Consider the following 17950-nt stretch of genomic DNA (forward strand, 5'->3'; position numbering starts at 1 on the left):
ATAAATCAGCTGATACGGAGACATGCCAATTGGTGTTTTGAAAGCGGTTCGGTACGCCCATAACGCGTCATCCAGTTTGATTGCCCAATCTTTCCGTGAAGCACTAACTGTTTTTTCCAAAATATTTTTAATTTGCCGATTCGACACTTCAACTTGCCCACTCGTTTGGGGGTGATACGGTGTGGCAATTTTGTGCTTCACATTATATTTCTTTAATAAGTTCTCCAGGAGCTTATTCAAGAAATGTGTTCCTTCATCACTGATAAGTGCTCGAGGCACACCAAACCTGGAGAAGATATTCTATTTAAGGAAGCTTACCACTGCTCTAGCGTCATTAGAGGGGAGAGCTACGGCTTCCACCCATTTGGAGACGTAATCCACAGCCACCAGAATATAATTCTTCCCAAATGAGGGTGGAAATGGTCCCATAAAGTCTATTCCCCAGACATCAAATAATTCCACCTCAAGCATGCCTTTTTGAGGCATCTGATTCTTTCTAGAGATATTTCCTGTCCGTTGACATCTGTCACATTCTTTCACCACTACTTGGGCATCCTTAAAGAACATGGGCCAGTACAACCCAGATTGGAGGACTTTTGCGGCTGTCCTGTCTCCACTAAAGTGTCCCCCATGATCTGAGTCATGACAAGCCTTTAAGACTTCGTTTTGTTCTTCCTCAGGGACACATCGACGAATTAGTCCGTCTACCCCTTTCTTATACAAGAATGGTTCGTCCCACAAATAAAACCTGCAATCATGAAGAAACTTTTTCCTTTTGTTAGAATCAAAGTCTTCAAGATTTATACCACCTACCAGGTAGTTTGCATAGTCCGCAAACCAAGGAACACCCACCACCGTGAGGATTCTTTCATCTATAAACTCATCCTTTATGGGATAGTCCTCTTCCGTCTCTTCAATCGGAGACATTCGAGACAGATGGTCAGCAACGGTGTTTTCACACCCCTTTTTATCTCGAATTTCAAGGTCAAATTCTTGCAACAGCAAGATCCATCTGAGCAGTCTTGGCTTCGAATCCTGTTTAGAAAAGAGATATTTCAACGCAGCATGGTCAGTATAAACAATTACCTTCGTTCCCAACAAGTATTGCCGAATTTTGTCAAAGGCATAAACCACCGCCAGTAATTCCTTCTCTATGGTTACATAATTCATCTGGGCTGGATTCAACACATGGCTAGCATAATAGATGACGTGGAGGCGTTTGTCTTTTCTTTGCCCCAAGACAGCCCCTACGGCTATATCGCTCGCATCGCACATTATCTCAAAGGGTAGAGACCAATCAGGCGAGATCACTATAGGAGCAGACACCAATTTATGTTTCAGAGTCTCGAAGGCTTCGTTACACTTCTTGTCAAACAGAAACGGAGTATCCTTCACAAGCAGGCTAGTCAGCGGTTTTGCGATCTTGGAGAAATCTTTGATGAACCGCCGATAGAATCCTGCATGTCCCAAGAAACTCCGTATACCTTTCTCGTTCACAGGATGAGGGAGATTGGCGATCACTTCAACTTTTGCCTTGTCAACTTCTATCCCTTGATGGGAAATTTTATGATCTAGTACGATCCCTTCTCTCACCTTGAAGTGACATTTTTCCCAATTCAAAATTAGATTGGTTTGTTGACACCTTTCCAGCACAAGTGACAGATTATACAAACAATTTTCGAAGGAAGATCCAAAAACCGAAAAATCATCCATAAACACTTCCATGTGCTTTTCAAGCATATCGGAAAATATGGATGTCATGCACCTCTGAAATGTTGCAGGTGCGTTGCATAACCCAAATGGCATCCTTCTATAAGCAAAGATTCCGTATGGGCATGTGAATGCTGTTTTTTCTTGATCCTCCGGTGCCACCGCAATTTGGTTGTACCCTGAGTACCCATCCAGAAAACAGTAGAAATCATGACCTGCCAATCCTTCCAACATCTGATCGATAAAAGGTAAAGGAAAGTGGTCCTTCCTTGTAGCAGTGTTTAGTCTTCTATAGTCTATGCAAACCCTCCATCATGTAACAGTACGGGTGGGGATCAACTCATTTTTTTCATTTTTGATCACAGTTGTCCCTCCCTTCTTTGGTACCACGTGAACCGGGCTCACCCATGAACTGTCAGATATTGGGTAAATTAACCCCGCATCTAAAAGTTTCACGACCTCTTTGCGGACAACTTCTTTCATAGCTGGATTCAGTCTTCTCTGAGGTTGGACGACCGGTTTCTGATCATCCTCCATTAAAATCTTGTGCATACACATTGTCGGGCTGATTCCTTTCAAATCGTCCATCGCCCACCCAATAGCACCTTTGTATTTTATTAAGACTTTGATTAGCTCTCCTTCTTGTGTTTCTCTCAAACATGAATTAATGATTGCTGGACATTTCTCCTCATTGTCAAGAAAAACGTATTTGAGATGTTCCGGTAATTGTTTCAACTCTATCCCCTTTTTTATATCCTGTTTTGATTCTGAAGATGTTTTAGGTCGAAGCTCCTCCCAACGTTGCGGTCGGGAACGAGCCCAAGGCGGTTGTTCCTTTAACATTGCTACCACTTCGGATTCTTCCTCATCAATTCCTTCAGTATCCTCCACAATAGATAAACTCAAAACTCTCTCCAAAGGAAGCCTGGGTGTTGTAATCTGCATAGATTGAGCAAAAACTGTATCTAACACTTCAATACTTTTACTCGCCCCTTCGTCCTCTTTGAATTTCATAGTATCCCTCACATCAATTTTGAGTTTTTCATCATAAACTTTAAGGGTCATGGTACCTTCTTCAATGTCTATCATGCATCTTCCAGTTTCTAGGAAAGGTCTTCCCAGTATGAGAGGAATCTCCTCATCTTCCGGCATCTCAAGTATCACAAAATCAACCGGAAATACAAATTTATCAATCTTCACCAGGACATCTGTTGCTATACCATATGGTCTCTTCATAGAATGATCCGCAAACTGCAGTGTCATGCGGGTATCCTACACCTCCCCTAACCCAAGTTTTTTGTAAATTGAGAGGGGCATTAGACTCACACTTGCTCCCAAATCGATCAGTGCTTTTTTGAAGGATCTGTCTCCAATGCTACAAGGAATAGTGACTGCACCTCTATCTTTTTTCTTCATCGGAATTTTTAGGCCCTGTAAAATAGCACTACAAGTTTCAGTTAACATGACTGGTTCGCTGTTGATCGACCTTTTCTTTGATATGATGTCTTTCATGAATTTGGCGTAGATCGGCATTTGTTCCAGAGCTTCGGAAAAAGATATGTTGATCTCGAGCTTCTTGAATAATTCTAAGAATTTCTCAAAAAAAAAATCATGGAGATCTTTCTTCTTTGTTCTTGTCTGAAACGGGAGAATGATCTTTGGTTTTTGTTTCTCTTGCTGGCTTGTCAGCTCGACTAACACTTCTTCAGTCTGCTTTGGATCTTCTCTAATCTCCAAGTCAACTTCCAACAATCCCTCTTCTTCAACCTGTTCGTCAACTTGTGGTTCCTTAGCCCTTCCTTTTCTGGTGACCACAGCTTTAATGTGACTTTGATCACGGGGGTTAACTATTGTCCCACTAGGAAGCGTGCCAGGTGCATGGGAATTTGACGCTAACTGTTGGGCAATTTGACCCATCTGAATTTCAAGATTTTTTATTGATGTTGTGGTGTTCTTCTGATTATTTCGAGTTTCTTCTTGGAACTGGATGTTGTGAGCTGCCATTTTTTCAATTGCGATCTCCCAATCTGCTTTCTTAGGTACCTGTTGTTGCGACTGCTGATATTGATTTTGATATTGACCCTGTGTCGGCTGTTGCACGTTCCCTCTTTGATCTTTCCATGCAAAGTTGGGATGATTTTTCCACCCCGGATTGTACGTGTTGGAGTAGGGATTGTTCTGCTTTAAGAATTTTATATCTTCGATTTGTTGCGGTGTTGCAAAACAGTGAACAGTATTGTGTGGTCCATTGCAAATGTCACACACTTTACTCGGTGCCTGTTGCACTTGAGCAACTTTCTGAGCACCTATGTTTAGTGCTCTCAGCCTTTTCTCTACCTCTGCAGCAACAACTTCTTCAATTTTTACCTGTTTATTTGTTTCAAGCTTCAAGTCAATAACTGCAGATTTGCTTGACACCCTGTCATATAACTCTAAATGCTCGTTCGAAGCAATAGCTTCAATTATCTTCTTCATACCGGTGGCTATTGCAAAGTTGGCTGAGCCACCAGCTGCTGAATCAAGGATTTGTCTTGTTTGAATTCGAAGACCATTGACGAACATTTGCATTTGTTCAGTTTCATCCATGTTGTGAGTAGGACAAGCCACTAGGATTCTCTTGAATCGTTTGTAGGCATCTCCTAGTGACTCACCCTCCTTCTGTTTAAAGTTTAGGATCTCATATCTTTTCCGCAATGACACAGATGCGGGAAAATACTCTTGCAAGAATGTTGTTTCCATGTGCTCCCAGGTAGTGAGACTACCAGCAGGTAAGGAATAAAACCACTCTTCAGCCTCATCTGCTAAAGTGAATGGGAACATACAAAGTCGGACTGCTTCTTCATTATGTCCCGGCATTTTCAGTGTTGTGCTCATGGTTAGAAATCTTTGCAGATGCTTGTTGGCATCTTCATTCACTCTTCCAGAGAAGGACCTTCTTTCGAGTTGGTTAATGGTGCTGGGATGCAGCTGGAATTGTTCCACAGTAACTGGTTGGTTGACAATTGTCATACGACCACCCGGGGTGTTGGTTCCCCCATAGTCACTGAGGAGTCTCTCTGGTAGTGGTGGATTAGCAGCCATGATTTCAGGAACTGTTTCCGTATCTGAATCCGAATTCTCTGAGTGCACTGAAACAACTTCTTCCTCCGCTTTCTCTTCTAATTCCAGTTTCTTTCTCTTAGCTTGTCGGAGTCGGGCGTGAAGGGTTCTTTCTGGATCTACGTCAAAAGGAAAATCCGCTGAGGCCTTACCTCGCATAAACAAGTTAGACAAAAACTAGAATTGAATAACAAAATTTTCACAAATACTATTTTGGGTGGTAAGAAGCAAAATTTCGATAGAATAGAAATTAAAATATGTAGTTTGGCAATCCCCGGCAACGGCGCCAAAAACTTGATCGGAAAAATAGAAAGTGTACTATTTTTACCGATGTAGTAATAAGGAGTTTATTTCCCAGTATCGATCTCAAGGATTGCGTAGGAATTACTTATTTTAATTCGATTCTATTAGAACTAAAAGATAATGATTGGGTTGTTTTGGAATTTAGAATAGTCACACGAAAATAGTAAAATAATTGATTAAAATAAAAGATGCTAGGGTAAGTGGTTGAGCTAACCTGTTATGAATTAGTCCCGATTTCCTTACTACATATGATACATTCAATCACCTAACTTCAGAATGTTCTTACTTAAGTCCTTAAGGAAGAAACTATTAAACTACCAATTCTTACTCAAATGTCCATTCAATTAATCATTGGTTTTAATCATACAAAATATCATGGTTTACGGTAATTTATGAAAGGTTCTAGTCCTAGATGATGCATTCATAAACCCAATTGTGTGAAAACCCTACCAATCACAATCCTATTATTGAAAGTCATAGATTAATTCGTATTTGTCCGATACAAAAACATAATAACATCACACAATTGAATTGAAATACATAACATAGTAATCAAGGAATCATTGGTTCATATTCATAGCATACGGTAACATCAGGACCACCCCCTTAGCATCAGGGGGTTTAGCCTCTCATAGTACTTAAAGAATTCATAAGTTAAAGATTAGACATTACAAAGAATGAGGAGATTTTGATCTTCAATGGTGGCTCCCCTTGAATCTCGCCGTCTTCAAATCCGTCGTATTCGCTATCTTCTCCGATGTAATGCTTTCGTCCATCCGTCAAAAGGTCCCTTCTTCTTTCTCTTCCAAGCCCTCTTATAGTTTCAGATGACTCTCCTCCAAGCTAAAGGTCCAAACTACCCTTAATGAGCATAATCGAGTCAAACAGCAAAAATTAGGTTTTACAAGCTGCGTTCAAACAACACGGCCGTGTGGTGGCACGCGGGTGGCCGTGTTGTTCTTCAGGATTAATTAATTTCAGCATACGTTACAGTGGCAACAACACGGGTCGTGTCCCTACACACGGGTGCCCGTGTTAATGCACTGTTTTAATCAACACGGTTGTGTGGTGGCACACGGGTGGCCGTGTTGATCTCTGTTTTCTGCTTCATTTCTGCTCTGCTTGATCAACAACACAGCCGTGTGGTGGCACACGGGTGGCCGTGTTGACCTGATGTTCTGTCATATTTTCGTCCTTCAGAGTGTCCAGAACCTCACCTTTCTTTCTTTTAAACCTGGAACAATGACACTACCAAACGAAGCATAAACGAGATCTTTTTTGACATAAACTCGTAAGCGAATGCATTGCAATACCAAACCAACAAAACATGATAATTGACTTAAATGCAACTAAAAACAAACATAAATATTACCAAGGTGATGAAACTATGTCGGATTAGCGGCGGGAATTCAATGGAAATGGTGACCGATCAATACCCAATCCCAAACATGTCTTCCTTCATAGGTAAATCCAACAGACGTCCCCAACCGGGGGCAACACCTGAATTTACCAAGGCCTGTGCCTGCATGAAGGATAAAATAGAGGCACCTGCTTCAACCTCTTCCACTGGAGTTGCATCCTTGACTTGAAGTGCCTCAAATGCCTGACATAGGGTCTCATGAATCTCACCTTCTACCTCTACATACTTGAATGCAGACAGGTGACTGACCAGAATATCTGCCTCACCACAGGTAGTGATAATTCTTCCATTGACCGGGAACTTGATCTTCTGATGCAAGGTCGAGGAGACTGCCCCATCATTGTGGATCGAAGGACGACCCAACAAGCAGCTATACGAAGGATTGATATCCATCACATAAAAGACGGTGTTGAAGGTTTGTGATCCAATCTGAATTGGCAATTCTACCTCTCCGAATACCGACCTCTTAGAACCATCGAAGGCTATCACCACAAGATCGGAAGGCTTCAAGATCAAACCTTCTACATCTAACTTTGACAGAGCCCTCTTGGGTAGCACATTGAGAGAGGAACCTGTATCCACCAAAACATGAGAAAGCACAATGTCTTTACACTCCATCGAAATGTGCAAAGCCTTGTTATGATCGCGTCCAGCTGGCGTCAAGTCAGAATCAGTAAAACCCAACCCGTTTCTTGTATGAACATATGAAACGATCCCTTCTAATCGGTTCACTGAGATCTCCTAAGGACCTTCAGGAGTGCCTCCCTGTGTGCCTCCGAACACAACAAGAGTGAGAGAATAGATATCTTGGAGGGCGTCTGAATCAACTGATCGACTACCTTGTAGTCGCTTTTCTTTATGATCCTTAAGAGCTCGTCCACATCTTTCGCAAAAGCAGGCTCAGAGCCAGCCTGTGGTGCAGGGGTACCCTCATTCACAACTTGCTTGCCTTTGGCCTTGGCCGTGGCGTCAGCACTATCAGGTTGGGTAACCGGTGGTGAGAACAGTTTACCACTTCTGGTGAATCGCCCGATTCCACCAACATTGTCCACTGCGGGATCTTTTATCTCAATTTCAGATTCAGACTTCTGATCTTGCACCTCTTCTACTTTCAGTGGCTGCTCCACTCTAGGATCGTGCATGTACACACTCCCCCTGTAATGCCAAGGAATGGCCCTTTCGCTGGTGAAAGGTAAAGGACCAAGCGACGTGATGGTCATAGTGGACTGATGCGGTCGCACTGGTGGCACCGGTTGCGCTACTGGAACACTGATCTGAGCGGCCGGGTAGAAAATGGTGATAGTGGCAACGTCACCGTCATACTCAAAACTCTTATTTATTGAAGTAAAAACATCCGAAACATCGGAATCAAGTTCAGCAAGTACATCTGAATCAAACACAGTGTTTGGAATATCAGCAATAGCATGAGAAAAATTAAATACATCATTGGAAATTACAAAATCAGTAGGAACAACATTTGTAAATTCTTCAGCATCTTCAAGAAAGAGAGGATCAACAACTGCATTCTCAACAACCCCTTCAACAGACCTTTGGGTAGATAGGTCTTCAGCTTGAAGGACACCATCATCGAACAAGGCCTGGATACCCTGTTGCAGCCTCAAACAACCTTAGCTTTGTGCAACACAACCCAAACAACTGCTCCCACAACCTAGGAAAATGTCTACCTTTAGCAAGTATTCTTTGATTTCCAACAGCAGTGTCTTCAGTTTCAACACATCTTTAACTAATTTGACTTCTTCTTCCACCATGTTAACATTTGCTCCATTATGCTGCGGCATAGGATTGTTGACAACATTAGGAGTTGGCGCAAAGTTGATGGCCTTTGAGTCAATAAGGTCCTGAACTACGTGCTTAAAAGCTTTGCAATTCTCAATAGTGTGGCCAGGTGCCCCAGAGTGGAACTCACACTTAGCATTGGCGTCATAACCTACTGGAAGCCTGCCAATAGGAGGAGCCAAAGTGCGTAACTGCACAAGTTGTAACTGTTGAAGGTTGGGAAACAACTAGGCATACGACATCGGAAGAGGGTCGAAACGCCTATCCATCATCCTCTGTCTTTGTTGATAAGCAGGTCTGTTACCCTATTGTTGTTGTTATTGATTTTGTTGACGTTGAGGTTGTTGTTGTTGCGCTGGTGCTGCAGCCGGAATGGTCACAGCTGTAACATAAGGTTGTTGATGGTAATTCTGAAAACTGCTCCTTCGGTTACCTCTGCTCTGATAAGAAGACACAACATTTGCATCCCCTTCTCTCCTTTTCTGTCCTCCTAAGAACGACTTCTTTGACCCCGAAGGTGATCCAACCCCATTTTTGATCTTACACGTCTCCAGGTAGTTCTTTACCCTCTCACCGGTAGAGACCACATCAGCAAAATTCGAGGCGTTGCAACCCACCATACGCTCCAAATAAGATCCAGGCAGTGTGTTCATAAACATGTTGGCCATCTCTTTTTCCAACATCGGAGGATGAACACGGGAAGCCATCTCTCTCTAGCATTGGGCATACTCTTTGAAGCACTCGTTGCTCTTGAGAGACAGATTTTGGAGTTGAGTCCTGTCAGGTGCCATATCCGCATTGTACTGATATTGCTTCACAAAGGCCTCAGATAAGTTTCTCCAGTAGCGAATATGGGCTCTGTCCTGGAAGAAGTACATGAGCAGCTTCTCATCATCAGAATATGCAACCATCTTGCGGAAGTTAGCTTGTACGTGAGTCTTCGGGAAAGAGTTGCCATTGAACTTATCAAAAACTGGGACTCTGAATTTTGGTGGAACTCTCACACCTGGGACCAGCCCCAAGTCAGCGACATTCACACCAAGAGCATTCTGCCCTTCTACAGCTTTTAACCTCTCTTCCAGTCTCCGAAACATAGGGTCCATTCCATAGCCCATGCCAAAGTCCTCCTGAAGTAGGGGGAACTGATCCTCCTGATCATCATGGATGGGTTGTTGATCAAGGTTGACATGTGGGATCGGAATAGGCCCCGGCCCATTGTGTCCATTAGCCTCTCCAGCTGGAGGATCAGCCACAACCTCCGGTTGAGTAGTAGGGGGATTCCTCTGTACCAACAATCTAAGCTCCTGCTGTCCCTGAGCCACTCCTTGGACCACTTCCATGAACTGATTCATGCGAATCCTCATCTCAGCGAGCTCTGCTTGTAGACCTCCCATTTCTCTCTGTTGATTTCTTCGGGTACCGTATCGGTGAATGCCTGAGTCAGCTATCCTGCTAGTGGAATACCAAACAACTGAGAACACTGCGGCGATACCTGTTATGCAAGACATGCTAATGAATATGCAAATGCAATGACATGTTTATCAATTCCAAAGGGTATCCTACCCCTTGATTCCAGTCTCTCAATAGATAAACAGTGTAAAAAAAAACCCCGACTAGAATCAAGAAGAAGATATAAACCCCTAGGAATAGATAAACATGTGTTAAATGATATGAATGCAAAATGATGTGATGCAATGCAGTGACATGGGAATCAGGATTGCTGTATCTGCTTGAACAACGGTCAGGTCGCACTTCCCGAAGAGAAAACCACTGAGGAATATATAAGAGATCAAAGCTCTGCTGCAACAAGAATACCAGAAAACCGGGTTGGTTGAAGGTTAAGGTTTCCTGAATTTATCCCGCCCCTCACTGGTAGGTTCTAAGAACAGAAGTTTGCCAGCTTCTAGCTCTTCAGTCGAGAATAATACGTTTACCACTGAAGGTTTGGCATTATTACGAGACAAAAGACCTCAACTGACTCGCCTCAACAAGACATCCTAAAAGCAAGTTCCCATCCTCGGGGTCCTTGGATTGAGCTGCGAGAATGCGCCCACCAGAGCTAACATAACCGCGTCTCGGAGGAGAGGCCTCGACTGAGTCCTCGGGAAATGGTCACCAGAGTCGACGATTTCTAGAGGAACATACTGTCGTTACGGAACACCCGTAGGACAGAATATATCCAAAAGAAACCTCGTCTAGGTGTGGGTCTTCATGAACGACTTAACGTAGCAACATGCTACGCAAGCCTCGTGACTATCCACTCTAAAACCTGTGTGTACACTTAAGCCTGGGTAGTGAGCTTATCTCTCATAGAACACCCCATCCCAACAACCAACCAACCCCACAGATCCAACAGGTACAACAATCATATGTACACAATGCAATAAGATAAAGCAGATAAATGTTGGAAGCACTACGCCAAAAAGGTTTTTTAACAGCACATCTTAGACAGCGCTTTTAAAAGAAAGCGCTGTCTAAGGTTAAAATAAAAATAAAACACGGAAAATGTTCTAAAAAAATAATGAAAGCGCTGTCTAAGGGGGGGTCTTAGACAACGCTTTTAGAAAGCGCTATCTAAGACCCCCCCTTAGACAGCGCTTTTAGAAAGCGCTTTTAAATATAAACCTTAGTCAGCGCTTTTGAGAAAGCGCTGTTTAAAGTCTTTCAATTAAAAAAAAATTAAAACCAAAAGCGCTGTCTAAGGTGGGGGTTTAGAAAGCGCTTTTGGAAAGCGCTGTCTAAGGCATATCTTAGAAAGCGCTTTCCACAAAAGCGCTGTCTAAGGTCTAATTAAAATTAAATTTCAGACTTCTATTTTCGTTCTCAGTTCTTTTTGTTTTCCCTCCTGCGATTAAACCCCTCCAGCGAACCCTAACAGCGAACTCAACCTCTCACTATCTCAGCCATTCTCATGCAAATCGCTGTTCTCCCAATCGGAAAGTTCATGGCCGCAACTCTTCCGACGAAGGAGTACAATTTTGTTGGATGGCGTTTTACTCTAAATCCTGGACCGTTTAACATGAAGGAGCATGTTATCATCGCTATCTTCGCTAACTGTGGTGTTTCCTCCTCCGGCGGTGGTGGTGATGTTTACTCCATTGGTGCCATTACTATTATGAAAGCTTATTATAAAGAATATCTCAGTTTTCTTCTCGCTCTCCTCATCGTCATAAGCGCACAGGTTATTATTACGATTATCTTATCATGAAAAAAGTGTAGAAGATGAGTTGAATATATATCTTTCCATGGTTAAAATATTCTGTGATAAATTTGCTTTATATAGTTGTAAATTGAGTTTGCAGTTAATAGGGTTTGGATGGGCTGGGATTCTGAGGAGGTATCTGGTGAACCCAATTGAAATGTGGTGGCCAGCAAACCTCGCACAAGTCTCTCTCTTTAGGTTCATTCTTTTACCCTTACTTCTATATTAAGTCACACTGACATGTTGACACGGATACCTTAAGATGAAAACTTGCTAGTTTGTTACTACTATTTTATACTCTAGTACTAGTTTTGATTACATCATAAACCTTATGCTACAGGGCTCTCCATGAAAAAAATGAAAAATCAAAAGGACTTACAAGGATGCAGTTTTTCCTCATTGCAATGGCTCTAAGCTTCCTGTATTATGCATTCCCTGGATATCTTTTCACAGTATTAACATTCTTCTCATGGGTTTGCTAGGTGTGGCCGAATAACGTAACAGCACATCAAGTTGGATCAGGTTACCGAGGACTTGGAGTCGGCGCCTTCACATTTGATTGGGCTGGGATTTCAGCTTATCGTGGCAGCCCTCTTGTTGCACCATGGACTTCCATTGTTAATATGGGAGTTGGATTTATCATGTTTGTCTATATAATTCTACCTATATGTTACTGGAAGTTTAACACTTTCGATGCTAGAAAGTTTCCTATATTCTCTAATCAGTTGTTCACTCACGATGGACAAAAGTATGACACTACTAAGATTTTAAATGAAGAATATGATCTTAACATAGATGCATACAACAAATATAGCAAGTTATACCTCAGTCCTCTTTACGCATTATCTATTGGAGCAGGTTTCGCTAGGTTTACGTCAACCCTCACTCATGTAGCATTGTTTAAGGGCAGGTAGGCTGTTCTCAAAGCCTGTATAATAGATTTATTTCTTATCGACTTATCGTGACCCTCACTGACATAGTTTCATGTTCGCTCGCAGAAAAATATTGAGACAAAGCAGAACAGCGATGAGTAATGTAAAATTGGATGTGCATGGTAGACTCATGAAGGCTTATAATACAGTACCAGAATGGTGGTTCCTCATTGTATTATTTGGGAGCATGGCACTATCCATAATAATGTCTTTGGTATGGAAAGTGGATGTGCAACTTCCATGGTAGGGTATGCTCTTGGCTTTCGCCTTAGCTTCTGTTGTAACCCTCCTAATTAGTGTATATAGCATAGGTCTTTTTCATCTCAAAATCTCCTAGTTTAAGCTTTTTTTTTTCTTATCAATCATTATTTATGTAGTTATTTACTTTGAAATGCCTAAATAGCTGGTGGGAACTCTAGTTGCTGAAGTGATGAATGTTTTAGTGGCTTGGTGGATGTTGGATAGCATTAAGGACATTTGCATGGATGATAATGCTCACCGTGACAGTCCTTGGACTTGCCCGAAATACCGAGTGACATTTGATGCATCGGTTATATGGGGTTTGATCGGACCAAGACGACTATTTGGACCGGGTGGATTGTACCGGAACCTGGTATGGTTATTCTTGATTGGAGCTGTGTTACCGGTTCCTGTTTGGGTGTTTAGCAAAATCTACCCTGACAAAAAATGGATTGCTATGATAAATGTACCAATTATATTTAATGGTTTTGCTGGAATGCCACCTGCAACTCCAACCAACATTGCAACCTGGCTATTGACCGGAATGTTCTTCAACTTCTTTGTGTTTCGCTTCCACAAACGTTGGTGGCAGAAATACAATTATGTTCTATCGGTGGCACTTGATGCAGGCACGGCTCTTATGGCTGTTTTGATTTTCTTTGCTCTGCAAAATACAGGTCATAGTCTGAGATGGTGGGGAACTGAATTGGATCATTGCCCATTGGCTACTTGCCCTACTGCACCAGGAATTGTGGTGGATGGTTGTCCTGTATTCTAATAGAGAAGCCTCCTGGACTAAACTTTCTCTTTTGTATCTGTTTTTGTCTTCTGGGGTGGGAAACAAATTAGGCTTGGAGTATAGGTGAAAGGACTACCTAATAACCAATTGCTTAGCAATTATTTTGTATATGCTTCTTGCTTGACCATGTGAATTATTCCAATTTTGTCTAAGGAATTAAAAATATTCAAAAAAATATTATTTTTATTTTTATTGTTTGTTATTTTCTTTTTAATTTTGTCTATGTTATTTTACTAAAAAAATTAAAATAGGAGGGTCTTAGAAAGCGCTTTTGGCCAAAGCGCTGTCTAAGGGGGTGGGGCTTAGACAACGCTTTTCAAAAGTGCTGTCTAAGGTATACCTAAAAATTTTAAAATAAGAGGGTCTTATAAAGCGCTTTTGGCCAAAGCGCTGTCTAAGGGGGGGGGGGCTTAGACAGCGCTTTTAAGATTTAAAAAAGCGCTGTCTAAACCTTTAGCAGCGGAGGTTTAGACAGCGCTTTAAAGCGCTGTCTAAGGCTAAAAAAAGCGCTGTCTAAGGTCTTGTTTGTTGTAGTGAAGTAAATAACTGCACAAAACAATAAACACCCAACAAACAAGAAACTCACAAAAGCTAGGAGGGACTCACATAGGGAAACCGGATCCCCAGCAGAGTCGCCAGCTGTCGCAACTAGGCGTGAAAAAAATAACCGGCGAAAAAAAGAAACAGAAGAGTCGCCACCGTTTGTTATTTATCCCAAAGGAGGGAAAGGAAACGATCGAAGAAAACCTGAAGAGAAGGAAAAGACAAGGTCTCGCAACCAAATCTTGAGTTCGGGAGTCGATTATGCGAAGGGAAGGTATTAGCACCCCTACGCATCCGTAGTACTCTACGGGATCCACTCTTGTTGTTCTAGTCTAAAGGGTATAGGTATATCTCGTGTACTATCTGCTAAAAGAAGGGTTTAAAAGAAAATGAAAATGACTCACAAGGATGTCGCATCCACTGCCTACGTAACTCATCTGAGCATGAGAATTTGAGTCTTCGTAGCTCGGCTACCTATGGGTTAGAGAGAAGTGTGCTCGGTAAGACATCGCGTCATATGTCTACGTATCTCATCTGGAATGAGAATCAGAGCAAAACGTAGTTCAGCTAAATACGGGAACAAGGGTCTCGATTGCAACTAGGGCAAGAGAAAGGAAAGGGCTCGATTGTAATGAGGTAGAGAGAAAAGAATCACAACAAGGGCGAAAGCGATCAAGGATTAGTTGTTAGTCGTCAGTCAAAAACTCGGCAAGACATCGCGTCTCGTGCCTACGTATGTCATCTGAACATGAGAATCAGGGTTGTCGTAGTTCGCCTAACTAAGGGTTAAGGATTGCCATCTGAACATGGGCAATGTGTTCAACATCCTAGCAGTAGGGGTCGCAGCTCGCTGAATCGAGTCTTAGGTAGTTACCTCTTTGCAATAGAACGGACTGACATGCCACAAGATCGGAGACGCATGGAAGGTCTAAAAGGTGGGGAAGCTCTGCCCTAGAGTTGTCATGCAATGTGGACCTATGTGTTAGGATTTACAGAGGGGAACATCTACCTAATGTTAGCATGCAAAGAATATGGGAATTCTATTTATGTTATCACACAAAGGGTTCTACCTAGTGGGTGCTACCTAAACAGAGCAAGAGTCGCCGGATGGAGCAAGAAGAGGAGCTACGGATAAGGGTAGATGGCGATGCCTGAGGCAATCGACTTACAAAAGGTAGATGGCGATGCATGAAGCAATCGACTTACAAGAGAAATGGCGATGCGTCAGGCAATCGACTTACAAGAGGATGGATGAATACGTGTTGGTTCTGTTAAATGTTGAAAATGATTACTCGACATTGGATCGAGCTTTTGATCTTGTTTTGAAATAATTATCGGATGTTCCTTTTAATTCTTGTATTAACAGATGAATAAAGAATGAAAGAATAAATATTATACACTTCATGGGAGAGGGGTACATTTGTTATGAATGGGGATGGTTCATGGCAATCAAACAATAAGAATATATGCCTCATACATCATACAAGTAGGCAACAGTTAATCAAACAATAAGAAAATAATCAGTTATATAATCAAACCAACACATCAAAGAATGAAATAATGGAGTGTTAAACAATGCATGGGAGTATGAACATGTTAAACAATGAATCAATGGTAAGCATGGATGAAAGGAACAAGTATAAGAGATAACAGATGAACCAGGCAGATGAAAAGAAATGCACAAAAGGGTCCAGTGAATAATTTAATCGGGAAATGAGGTAAGGACCAAATAAAATCAAGATAAAAGGCCTCTAATACATGGCATATGAGATGAATAAGGGAGGATCAAAAGATCTCTTCAATTGCAATAAGCAATCCCTAAGTCAAACATCGATCATAAAGAAGTCAACTGAACATTCAATTCAACTTAAAAATTATCAAATAAATAGCAAATTAATCAAGAAAATTATGAAAAATTAAACTAAGTAAGATAGGGTCCGAACATCATCATCCCCCAAAAAGATTTCAAAAATAATGAAAACTCGTATGTGAATTAATTAAAACAAAACATAGGTCAAACCAAAAGTCAATTAACAAGACTAGGTTAGAAATAAATCAAGAATAAATAGTAAATTAATCAAGAAAATTATGAAAAATTAAACTAAGTTAGGTGGGGTCAGGACATCATCATCCCCCAAAACTATTTTAAAAATCATGAAAATTGGTACATAAATTAATTTAAATAAAATAGAAGTCAAATTAAAAGTCTACCAACCAAACTAGGTCAAAAATAAATCCACAATAAATTGAAAATGGGAAATAAAATTCCAAGAAAAGGTCAGGTTGACTATGGGACATTGGTCAACCTTCATCCCAAAAATCAAAATCTAAAAATTATTTTAAGACATAAAAATAAAATCAAGAAAAAAATATGTGTTAAAATGGACCCTTTAGAAAAATAATTAAAATAAAATACTAATATTAAATAAATACGAAAATAAATATAAAATAAAATTAAATAAGATATTAAGAAATGTGGAAAATATTTTTGGGTATTTTTATGAATAAATAAAATATTTTAAAATAATTAAAAGCAAAACAAAAATTAAATAAGAATTGAAAAAGAAAATGAAAGTGGAAGTGAATTAGTATTGATGGGCCTGGAAAAGAAGGGTGTTGAAAGTGAATGGTGCAGGGCCCAAGATCCAAACCATTATTCAGGCGTGACACCACTAAATAACATTTTAATTTTAAAAAGCATGTGAACATTTATCAATAGGGCAAGGTCACTTAAGTGACTAAAAGACAAAAATAAATGGGCGGACAAGATTAAATCGCAAGCCAAGGATCGAATGGTTCAGGAGTTGCCACACATTCATCTTCTCCACTACAACATAGGGCACCCAATGCAGTGAAAAACGCAATGAGATGAACGCAGCCATGCAAGAAAAACGCAGCCATGCAGTGAATTTTTCAAAACTTTCCCTCAAGATTACAACCACCATAGGGCACCCAATGAGATGAAATAAACACCAAAATTCAAGTACAAAATGTGTAGATCATCATGGTATCCTTGTTTGAGTAAAATAATGGCTTAATCATGGAGAAAAGTTGACCACAAGAGGTCAACATGGACACGGGCTAGGGCAAAAAATTCAGCATGCATAAACCAACATCAAGAATTACAAGCATATGATTAACATGTAAATGAATATGATGATAAGCATAGCATGAAGCAAGCATAACATAGCCATGGAAGGGATGCTTACCTAGTGGAAAATAGAAGTGGAATGGAATCTGATATGTGATGAAGCTTTGCCTCCTTGCCACGAAATTCCAATGCCTCTTAGGTTTAGGGTTTGCCTCTTTTAAATAGGGTGGACCACATGCTTCATGGGCTTTTAAATAATTGATTTATCCATAAGCAAAAATAATGCCAAAGTGAGGTGTATTAGGAATGGACATATGAGATGTTGTTATTTTGGGCCAAACATAAGTGATTAAATATCCAATGCATAGCCAAATGAGGAAAAAATGTGGGCTGGATTCATGCAACATGGCTTGGCAAGCAAGAAATTCATTTCAAAGTGGTGACTTTATGGCCATGTAACTTGATGCTCAAGCTACCAAATGATGAAGTAATGCAAACAGTAGAAAGGTCTTATGGAGTGTAACATCTTTCATGTTGAGCACAAGTTGAAATGATGAATGGAAGAAGGCGAAAAATGGCCCCAACGTCATGTCATCACAACTGCAAAACTTATTGGGCCAGTTTGGCCTAAAAGCTGCCTAGAAAATCAAGTCATGATGCCCACTTTAGATGAATGTATCTCTCAAACCATGAAACTAAATGAGATGATTCCAAAAGGAGGTGAAAGAGGACATGGCAAGGTACAGTTGTTGTGAATAAAACATTTTCAAATGATGCCTTGAAATGCAAGAAAACTGGCCAAGAAGTCTTGATA

General features: G+C 40.9%; 1 pseudogene; it reads left to right on the forward strand.

Moving 5' to 3' along the window:
- The first annotated feature begins 11225 nt into the window (after positions 1-11225).
- Positions 11226-13481, forward strand: LOC127128980 (oligopeptide transporter 3-like; annotated as a pseudogene).
- Positions 13482-17950: the final 4469 nt, after the last annotated feature.

Source organism: Lathyrus oleraceus, chromosome 3 (genome assembly GCF_024323335.1).
Source record: "Lathyrus oleraceus cultivar Zhongwan6 chromosome 3, CAAS_Psat_ZW6_1.0, whole genome shotgun sequence".
Taxonomy (NCBI): Eukaryota; Viridiplantae; Streptophyta; class Magnoliopsida; order Fabales; family Fabaceae; genus Lathyrus; species Lathyrus oleraceus.